The 11,112-nt window shown below is 39.4% G+C and overlaps 1 protein-coding gene across 1 annotated transcript in view; it reads right to left on the minus strand.

The window, feature by feature from the left end:
- The window catches only part of PLCB4 (phospholipase C beta 4), a 265,039-nt gene extending 254,726 nt beyond the window's left edge, over positions 1-10,313 (minus strand). Inside the window, exon 1 of the mRNA XM_057703117.1 lies at positions 10,253-10,313. The gene's annotated coding sequence lies outside the window, so the exon portion shown is untranslated. The remainder of the gene's footprint in view (positions 1-10,252) is intronic.
- Positions 10,314-11,112: the final 799 nt, after the last annotated feature.

Raw genomic sequence — 11,112 nt, forward strand, 5'->3', positions numbered from 1 at the left:
AGTATTAATCATCACAGCAAATGGGAAGGTTATGTGTTTGCTCTTTTCCAAAAGGCTCCCTTGGAATTCTTGTTTTCATTTGTTACATGAATAAACTCAATATATATCTGTTTAATAAAAAAGAATCTATTAAATAATATATTATATACTGCAATCTTCAGCTTCTTTTTTAAAAAATGACCAAGATATCCTTATAATGATACTTACAATATTCACTTTTTCTTAGGCATTCAAAGGTAAACTTCACCTTCACCGTTCTGTAGGTCACAATCTAAGAGAGTTGACTGGTTTCTCTGCTCAGTGTCCACAAGGCCATGATCAAGATGCTGGAGGGGCTGAAATCCTTTTCAGAGTCTCTAGGGTAGAATTCACTTCTAAGCTCATTCAGTTTGCTGGCAGAATTTGGTTCTCTGTGTTTGTAGGTCTAGGTCCTGATTTCCTTGCTTGCTGTTGGCTTGGGTTGTTCTAGGCTTCTAGAGGTCATCCCTTAACCTTGGCTCATCTTTCTCCAACTTCAAAGCCAGCAATGACATGTGGAGTCTTTCTTGTTCTTCTAATCTCTTTGACCTCTCCCTCCCTTGGAATTCTAACAAGTGGCTTTAACCAAACAGCCTACGCAGTAGCTTTGCTATGAATACCACCAACATGGCTCTCATCACGGTTCTGAGGGAGTGCCCTTAAGCAAGAGAAGTGTTTGGAGTCTAGCGCATCTATAATAAACCACCATGCAACTGCAGGACTATTCACTGGGTTGCTGCTTTCTCTCGAGGTGCAGTACCACAGTACCAGAATCACTACAGGACAAAACGATAATGAAAGCAAAAGGAGGAGGAGCCCCGAATAGCCAAAATAATACTGCAAAAGAAGAACAAAGTTGAAAGATGTATACTTCATTATTTCAAAACTTACTACAAAGATATGTGGTACTAGCAAAAGGACAGGCATATATAACAACAGAGTAGAATTGAGAGTCAAGAAATAAACTTATACATCATGGCCAATTGATTTACAAGGATACCAAGATCATTCAGTGGGGAAAGAACAATTTCTTCAATAAATGGTGTTGGGACAACTGGATATCCACATGCAAAAGAATGAAGTTGAAACCCTACCTCACACCATATTCAAAAATTAACTCAAAATGGATTCATATATAAATATGAGCTTAAAATCACAAGACTTTTAGAAGAAAATATAGGGGTAAATCTTCCTAACTTTGGGTTTGGCAATGGATTCTTATATATGACCTGCAAGCAAAGGCAACAGCAATAAAAAATAGGTAAATTCAACTTCATCAAAATTAAAAACTTGTGTGCATTAGAAGACAATCTATAAAATGAGAGAACATCTCTGCAAGTCATATATCTGATAAAGATCAAGTATCTAGAACATTAAAAATTTTTTATAATGTAATAAAAAGGCAATCAACCCACTTAAAAAATGGGTGAACAACTTGAGTTCACATTTCTCTGAAGAAGGTATACAAATGGCCAACAACTACGTGAAAAGATGCACATCATTAGTCATCAGGGAATGCAAATCAAAACGACATGTGGGACTATTTCACACTCATTGGATGGCTTTAATAAAAAGAAAAAGAAAATAAGGTTGGCAAGGATGTGGAGCAATTGGAACTCGAGTACATTGCTGGTGGAAATGAAAAACAGTGCAGCTACTGTGGAGAACAGTTCTGCAATTCCTCAAAAAGTTAAACACAGAATTAGTATACAACCCAGCAATTCCACCCCTAGGTATATCTCTGAAACAACTGAAAAGAAGAACTCAAATACATGATACGCATGTTCACAGCAGTGCTATTGACAATAGCCAAAACATGAAAACAGTCCAAATGTCCATTAATGCATGAATGGATAAATTGTGGTATATACATACAATGGTTATTATTATTCAGCAATAAAAAGAAATGAAATACTGATACATGTTATAACATGGATGACTCTTAAAAATATTACGCCTAGTGAATAAAAGCAAAGGTCACAGATTATATGATTCCATTTATAGAAATATCCCAAACTGGTAAATCCATACGGAAGGAAAGCAGGTTGGCTGTTGCCAGGGACTGGGAAAGGGTAAAGTGGGGAGCAATTGCTTAATGGGTATGGGGGCTTCTTTGAGGGTGATGAAAATTGTTAGACTTAGATAGAGGTGGTGGCTGCACAAATTTGTGAATGTGCTATATGACACTGGATTGCTCACTTCAAAATGGTTAACTTTCGTTATGTGAACTTCAATTTTTTTAAAAAAGGCAGAAGGAAGAAGAAAGACAAGGCAGGCCAAGCAGCACAGGTTTTTAGGTGAGAGCGAAGCCTTGGGAATGGCAGAAATAAGCACCAGGAGAGGCACAGGTGTCAGCAGATGTGCTCGGAGGGAAGAAGCAGAGATGGTGTGAACACAGGAAAAGCAGGTGGTTCACTCCAGGGATGGTCATCCTAACAGAAGAGTAGCATCTGTACGCAGTCTGGAATCCACAGAAACGGCCCATTTGTAAAGTTCCAGAGGGAAGAGCACCATTAGGTAGGAGAAGGTCCTTAAAAGAAGGACAATGTGGTACCCGAAGCTCCTCAAGGTCAATCCTTTGCAGACGCTTCATTCCTTTACTTTTGTACAGAAGAAGGAGCAGAGGGTTACCGAGGAGAAGAGGTGAGTTATCATCTCCAAAGCCAGGGAGCTAAATTGGATGTTTTTATTTTTTTTTTCTCCCTTTTACAGAAACAGACCAAAGTGAACATTTCCACTGTAGGGAGAAATGATCCACATTTCAGGTCTGGAAAAGATTCAGGGTGCCCAATTCAAAATAGGAGAGTATGGAGCACATGCGGGGACATGAAATTCTGTCTTTGGAATAAGTTCTTGTTGTCACGACCACACAAGGGCTCTTGGGAAATGTCACACAAAGAAGAAAGGAGTTTGGAGGCTTGCAAACATCCATGGGAGAGAAAACTGGGAAGGAACAGACTACCAACAGCAAGACAGGTGCAAAGTACGCAACACCTCCTTGTAAAGCCTTCCAAAGTCCAGTGAAATCGGTGACACTGTGCTCATCTTCCAGACAGGAAAACCCAGCCCCAGGCTTCAGAGCTCACATTCTTCCTCCTATACCATAATGCATCGAGCCAGGTGTGAAACTGTAAAAGTCACCAGGAGCATCCTCCAGTTTTCCAGTTAACTTCTAATTGCTTAAAGAAGTGGGTGTGGCTTTTATTTTTTTATTAATTTAATAAGGACGCTTAAACATCTCCAACACGAAAATGCATTGCATCTATCCAAATTCCAGACTGCTGTATTATTACTTGGGGAGTATATAAAATATTACCATTGCATCAATTTCTTGCTGCTTATTTTTTATAAGAGTAGTGCCTCCTCTCTGCTCTGAGAGCCCACTGTAAAAGCACATGGCCTGCGGCCATATGGGAAGGGTCAGTAGATCATGTCAGCACTTCTTGCCAGCAGGGCCACTGGAGTCCTACTCAAACTGCCCTCTTCCTGCGATTGTGACACTTGATTCCCCCCACAGGCCACAAAATATGGCAAGGAATGAAGCAGCTGATCTGCAAGGTGGTCATAGCCCAAGGTCACTGGCTGGTTCCTCTCCTGGGAGGGTTTATGTTGGTCCTCAGGCCTCAGCAAGCTGCCCTTCCCCACTGGAGGACAATGTAGACATGCTGCCTGCTCTTCTGTTCATTTCAGAAAGGTAGGCAAGGGCTTTTCATATGCAAACAATTTCCACTGGCTTTCAACATTTTATTGATAAATCAAAAAAAGTGATAAAATAAAAAAGGATCAGGGAACTAAACTGGATTTATTTATTTATTTTTCTCCCTTTTACAGAAACAGAGCAAACAACACAAATCTTTCCATTGTAGGGCAGAAAAGTCCATGTTTCAGGTCTGGAAAAGATGCAAGCTGCTCAGTTCAAAATAGGGGAGTGTGGAATACATGTGGTGACAAGAAATTCTGTCTTTGGAATAAGAAGTTCCTGCTGTCACAACCACACAAAAGCAATTTTAATGTCATAATGACTTCAACAATAGCATACTCACAAGCTTCATGTGAAAAGCCTGGTCGAAGAAACTAAAAAATATAAGGGCAACAGCTAAAATATTCTATACTGGACCGTTAGACATTTTCCAGTTTCTTCAGATCCTTTGGGAAACAAGAAAGGACATATAACTTTGCTAAAATAAACTTCAGAAATTTTCTTTGGCCTGAATAACAGGATGAACCTTCAGCATCTACTAAAGTAGAAAACTGATATTATTTTCCCAAATGTATCGCACTATAATTTTACAGTTCATGCTTTTCTCCTCTAGTATTTTATTTTCAAAATAAAGTTGAAATTTTTTTTTTACAGTGAACAACCATATTCCCACCACCTAGCTCTTTTGAATATCTAGCCCTTTATCCATCTCTCTATCCATCAGTTCTTTTTTTTAAATGTATTTCACAGTAAGTTGCAGATTTCAATACACTTTACCTCTAAAACTCTATGCTGCTGGCATTTTAATTTTTTCTAGTTAAACGCTGTGACTTAGCAAGAGGAAGGATGGAGAAGAAAGTAAGTAAAAGCTCATCACACACCCAGTTCCAAGCCCTGTGTTCAGATAAATCTGAGATTCTGGCAAAGGATAGAGATCTTCCTATGAAAACTGGGAGGAACAGGACTTGGCAGAATGCTGGCCTTGGCAACAGTTAGGAAAGTTATCTTACAAAAGTCACGGTGTTGGCCCCATACCCTTCTTCCCTCCTTCTAATCGCCTTAGGAAAAGAACTCCAGATGGCCATGGAGACCAAGAAACCGAGCAACAGACAGCCACCCTAGAAATGGAAAGATTGTGAGAAAAACCCTGCAGTTGGCCCAGGTTGAAAATTCTCTCTTATGAAGAGGACATCCCCACGTGGTAGAGGGGTATCCTTCTGGTAAGGGGAGTAAAGAGTTAGAAAATTCTTCCTTCCCTTTGTTTTTGCTCTTTTCTCTCTCATCTCTCAATTCTTCCACAAATCAGGAAAGGGAGGAGAGCATTTGAGGCTGGGCCATGCCCACCCGTTAGGGATGCTTCCAATAGTAAAGACTAAGTGAAGATAATGAAAAGTGGATGGAAGGCCAGTGCTGGCCGTTCCCTGCCTAAACAGAAGACTTCAGATTGTCTTCAGGGCTACCCAGTCTAGCTTACCAGGTACGGATGGGAGAGGAGGCCACTGTGCAGAAGTGTGCCCAGGAATGAATGGTGTGTTCAGGTCAGAGCATCCCAGAGCGTGGCCACAGTGGGCCAGATGCGTACGGCAGCGGCACTGGAGAGGGCTCCAGTGCAGAAGTTCTTCCAACATTCTCTTCATACGATGTGACTTTAACACTCTCCCACTGGGAGGTGGGCATCTATGTCACCTTCCCTTGAAACTGGACAGCTTTGTGACTCGCCAATAACAAAATAATGTGATAGAAATGATGCAGCATGATGGTCACTTGTCAGCAGGAATAATCACACTGGAGCCCAGGGAAGCAGTCCAGCTGTCCCGAAGCCACCAGGCTGTGAGGAAGCCCACAGTTACCCATGAAGAGACACATCATGGAGAAATCCTGAGACTATATGGAGAGAGAGAGACCAGCCAGCTTCCAGCTGCTCCAGCCTCTTGCTCTTTCAGCTTCAGATGCCATCTGAATGCAGCGACCTGAGAGATCCCAAGTCAGAACAATACAACGAAGCCCTTCCAGAACCCCTGACTCACAGAAGATGCGAGAGGTGAAAAGGTGGCTGCTGCTGTTTCCAGCCACTGCACTTTAGAGTGATTCCTCACACAATAAATACCTAAAACAGACCTTAGCATATAAACTACGCCATGATGATACCTCACTCGTACACTGCACAAGCCAAGTCTTCGAACCTGGTGTCAATCTAGCCACTAACTACCCTTCTTATTGTGTAGCTGGTACTCCAACCTTGTCAGCTGACATGCACATACCCAAACTTTTCTTGAACCTTCTCCCCCAGCACACATTATATACTTCCATATAATTTTTTTCCATTGCCTAAGATGCCCTCTTTTCCTCTTTAAAATCTTTCTACATTCTACCCTTCATTCAAGACCTTATAATTCTGCACTCCTAGAGGTTACCAGTGATATCTGTCACCTGCCAAACCCAATCATTTTAATCATAATTCCTGCCTCCAGGGCACTAAGTCCCCAAATAGAAGCAGCCATGGCTCGTCACGGACAGATCCGCTCACTTTCTTCGGACAACAATGCAGCCCCATGTCTTTATTGAATGGGGTCACCAAGCTGCGAGATTCAAAAGTGCTGACAAAAAGTCTCACCTTAGAGGAAGTAAAGCTCTTACCAGAGTCTTTCTATAACATTCTGAAGTTGCACTGTCCAATACAGTGCCAAGGTGGTTTTGAGCATTTGACATATGGCTATTTTGAATTGAAATTTGCTTTAAGTATAAAATATATGCCAGATGAAAATTGTAACAAATAAAAAAATAAAGTAAAATCTCATTAATAATGTTGAATGTTGAAGTGATAGTAATTAGGATATGCTGAGCTAAACATATTATTATGATTTATTTCAAGTGAGATCTTGGACTTCTCAGCCTCCAGCTCAGCCCATTATCACAACCTTTTCTCGTTTTTTTGTTTTTGTTTTTTTGCTTTTAAAATGAGGCTATAGGAAAATTTAAAATCACTCATGCTGCTCATATGCTGTTTCAACTGAGCCACACTTCTGTGCTATACCAAATTGAGGGTAGGCCAGGAAACTCCATGTATTTCCCTAAAAGGTTTAGGAAAAAAATTTTAAAGGCAAAGGTGAAATGTTAGGATGTAAAACTTAAAAGGATGGTTAAAAGAGGTGAGAATGAAAAATAACAGAGTTAATATATATACTTGAAAATATTTTTAGCAAGAATAAATGCCAACAGTACAGTCACACAGTATCCCTGCCTCTTTTTTCAGGGCACTGAAATCATTACCCGTGATGACATTCATCTAAGGAAAGCTTTGAAATTACAGATGTTATTTTCTTTTAACTCTAATATATGTAGCAGTTCTACTCACTGACAATTACCTAGGTGTCTCTAAACACCACAATCACTTTAGGACTCTGATATTTGAAGCAGTAGCTTATGACTTACTCAAGAGAAGAAAATGAATTAATACAGCTCCTGAAAGTACACAACTTGTACCAGGAAATGGTCTAAGGGATGAAAACTGTGCCCACCAGAATGAGGAAGTGAGTGACAGAACACGTGTCTAGGTAGAGAAGACACTTCAGTGTCCTGTTCAGATACAGCTGGGTACCTTTTAACTGTCCTGAGTGCCCACCTCCCAGCTTTTGTGTTTTGCTTCTAAAGATGGCACTTGCAAATTTCTTAAGAGGAACACCCTTCTACTTCTAGAGCTGCTTCACCTGCAAATGCAAAGTCAAGTGCTCCCTAGTTTACAGCCCCTCTCCCACCAGCCCACAGCCAATGGCCGAGGCAGGGATGGGAAAGCCCAGCTCCCTTGCATTGAGCAGAAGGAACAGATTCTCGGGAGCAATTACACTCCAGACCCCCTCCCCCTCCCTCGGGGATCAGGCTGAGGCAGACACATTGCCCGAACCACCCCCCTGCTTAGCTCCCTCCTTCTCCCTTACTTTCCCCAACCCCCTAGTGCTCCTGGGAGCACTGCCTTAATAAAACACTTGTGCAGAAATCCCATCTCAGGTCTGCTTAGGGGAGCCCAAGCCAAGACTTTTGTGATGCATAAGTGGGCTCTAAGAAAATGTGAAACTGGATTCTTATTGTTGTTTTTGTACCTTGGATAAGAGTTTCTATAAAATTTAAGTATTTAAAAATAACTGTATTCACCACAGTTTAATAAGCAAGAAGTATCTTTGTTCCTAAAGGGCACTGCAGCAGCCCCAGAACAGAGGTCTTAGACCTAGAAAAAAGATGCTAATAACTGGCACAGCATATATATCTCCAGGTGTGAAAGAAGTAAGGGTAGTGTGTAAGGCTCCAAAGTAGAAGTAAAAATAAAGACAAGTCAACTTAAAGTTTGGTGAGCTTCATACCTGACACTGATGTTATAAATTCTGTATACAATCAACATTTAATAAAAAACAATTTCAAGTCATTTAGGAAGGTAGAAATTATCCCCAACATTAGGTAAACTTCCCTTGCCCCAAAAAGTATATCTCCCAAACTGAAATAAAAAAGGGCAGCTGTTTTCTTACTTTTCATGAAACTTTAAAACAGCCTTTGGTTTGACTAAGCTAATAAATTCCTTTTTACGAAGAGTCATTCTGAAGCTAGAAATTAAAGAGTAAGGATAATTCATCTCATTTTGTTTTCTATAGATATTTTCTATTTTAACACTGATAAAAAGCTAAGTTGAATGTGACACAAATAAGCAAAATCTAAAATACACCTTTTGTCATTACAGGAATTAAAATATATTCTGAATGCCTACTGTGGATGTAACAGTCCTATAAAAGATAACTCACTTAGAACTAAGGTACAGCCCACTGTTGGAATCATGGCAAAATAAAACCGGCATTCAAGATGAAATCAGAGTCTAGATATTTCCAATTTTAAATATCAGAAGACATTATAAAAGAATCAGATTTCATTTCAACAGAAAAAACATCATAAAAGATATTCAACAATTGAATGTTGCTAGAGTAGAATGCTTTTGTTTTTAGGAGAGGATGGCAGGAAATACACAAAAATTTTCTCTTTGGGAAAAAGGCAAACTTAACACAAAGACAATAATCAAACAACCTGGTAATATGTGGGACACCAGATGCAATCAGGTGTGAGGATGGAAAAGGAGCCCACATACTATGTTAGCTGTCCCAGGACCCAATGCCATCTAAAGTTTTTGTAAAATCAAATGCATGGTGTTTATACCACTTAATATAGAGGAAATCATTCTTGGAACTTAAAATATAGAACAAGCAATTTCTAAGCTTTGTTTTTTTTTTGGACTCTTACATCAAGAGTTTATTTTCGCTAAGTACCTAATTATTCATAGGCACTATTTATAATACATCTGATGAACAATGACTTATTTTTTAAGGATAATACAATTATTGTACAGAGAAAGTGGATAGTCCAGAAAAACATAAAAAAGAAAGTAAAAGCAAACGTTGTGTCTACACTGACTTAACGTCCCTAGTGAATTATTTGGTCCCCCCAACTCTGGTTTGCCTGCTAAGACATGGATTATGACTCATCCGTGGGGAAGAGTAAAATATACTGCACTTGACTAAAAATAAGAAGGAACATTCAATAATAAATCTACTTTCTTGATAGTCTTGTGTCACCGTTAAATAGTGATCACTTGGAGAAGTGTCAGGTAGTGTGATTCTTCCCTCCCCTCACAGAAAGGCCGAAAGAAAATCAGCCCTGCCAGAAGATGATGGAACATCTGACATGACATGAAACATGGAGAAGAAGGTAACACTGATTTTAAATGCCTGGCACCTGGAGCTCACTTATCGCATGAACAGTAAAGTCGTTGGTTATCTTCCTCACGTGATCACTATCTAATGACTTCTTGTCCCTTGAAGTAAGAAATAATATATAGTCCAAATTTTTTACTTATAACAGCAAGTAGAAAATAGCAATTTGAGAAAAGGGTCAGAAAAGAACATTCTCTCATATTCACTAGGATTCTGGCTGTCGAATAAAGCATGGGTAAGTCATCATTTATAGATAAAAAGAACTGTGCGTGTATATCCGATTTCCACTTTAGCACTGCTTTAAAGATTTGTAAAATGGAACTTTAGAGGAACATTGGAAGGATTTAATTACATCATCTTTATAGGTAGTTCCCATAAAATGGAGGGTGGATTCCAGCTGATAATGATTTTTCCCATCTGTGAGAATCTTCTTAAACAAAATGTGCATAGGATTAAAAACAAGTCACATACATTTCTCCTCAGAAAGAACTACAGAAAACAGTAGCTTAATATCTGATGTTTACTAAAGGCAGGCCATACTCCCACAGATGGCAAGTAGATAATCTAGCAGAAAATGAAGTACCCAAGGTTGGTGGAACAAATAAACTTGAATCTAGAAAATGCCAGGAGATGAACACTCTATCACAACAAGAAAAACGTCTCTGAACCAGTTTTGAGAGGCATTTCAGAAGGGACATCAGTGTGAATGAAGCGATTCGTTTTACAGACTGAAAGTTCTAGAACCACACAACTAGCAACTCTTACCCACAGTGTGCAGAGTACTTACCAGATGGCTGGGGACTGACTGAAGGTGATGTCCGCTTAGTCAAATCCCAGAACTGGCCCCTGTGAAGGAAGGACACAGACCAGAGAAAAATCACTGTGAAGAACTTCTAAAATTCTCATGGAAAGAAACAGCTTTTTGCACTTCAAAATCAAAACCTCTAATATTCTTTAAACCACATCAGAAAGAGACATGAATAAATTAGTGACATTCGTTTCTAAATGGATGACAAACACGCACCATCATTAAATCAGAAATCTTACCGCTATCCCCAGCCTACAGGGTTTATATGCCCTCTCTACTAAAGCTGCTGATCTACAATTCAACTTCCTAACCTCTCAAAATAATTAAGCAGCAGTTGAACAACAAGGATGCCTAAAATGTTCTAGAAGTAGATATCATGATCTTTTCCTGATTGATAGTAAAATTGATAGTAATTTGAAGAAACCTTTCAAAGAAAAGCAGTGCTGACTAGGAAAAAATTGCGTCTATGTACAAAGATATTATTTTTGATGTGTGTTTTGTATTGTCTTCATTAACAAGTTGTTAGGTAGATTTTGGACTTGACAATGAATGTAGATTTCAAGATCGTTCCAAGATTTTGTGTGGAGAGTGACACAGTTCCACATGGTGTCAGAAGTACACAGAAGTAACAGGAAGTCCATTTGCATTTGGAAAGAAGGTAGAGGCAGAAAAATTGGCAGTCAAGACCTGGGAAAACTGAATTGGGATTTTGTGAAGGTCATCATCTATTTATGGAGATGTCTACAATAAGGTCCCAGGTAGAAAGGTACATCCACAAATGAAAAAAACATCGTTAAAAAAAAAAAAAGCAGACTTGGGTCTATATAGACAGAAATGGA

The sequence above is a fragment of the Hippopotamus amphibius genome, chromosome 12 (assembly GCF_030028045.1).
Source record: "Hippopotamus amphibius kiboko isolate mHipAmp2 chromosome 12, mHipAmp2.hap2, whole genome shotgun sequence".
Classification (NCBI taxonomy): Eukaryota; Metazoa; Chordata; class Mammalia; order Artiodactyla; family Hippopotamidae; genus Hippopotamus; species Hippopotamus amphibius.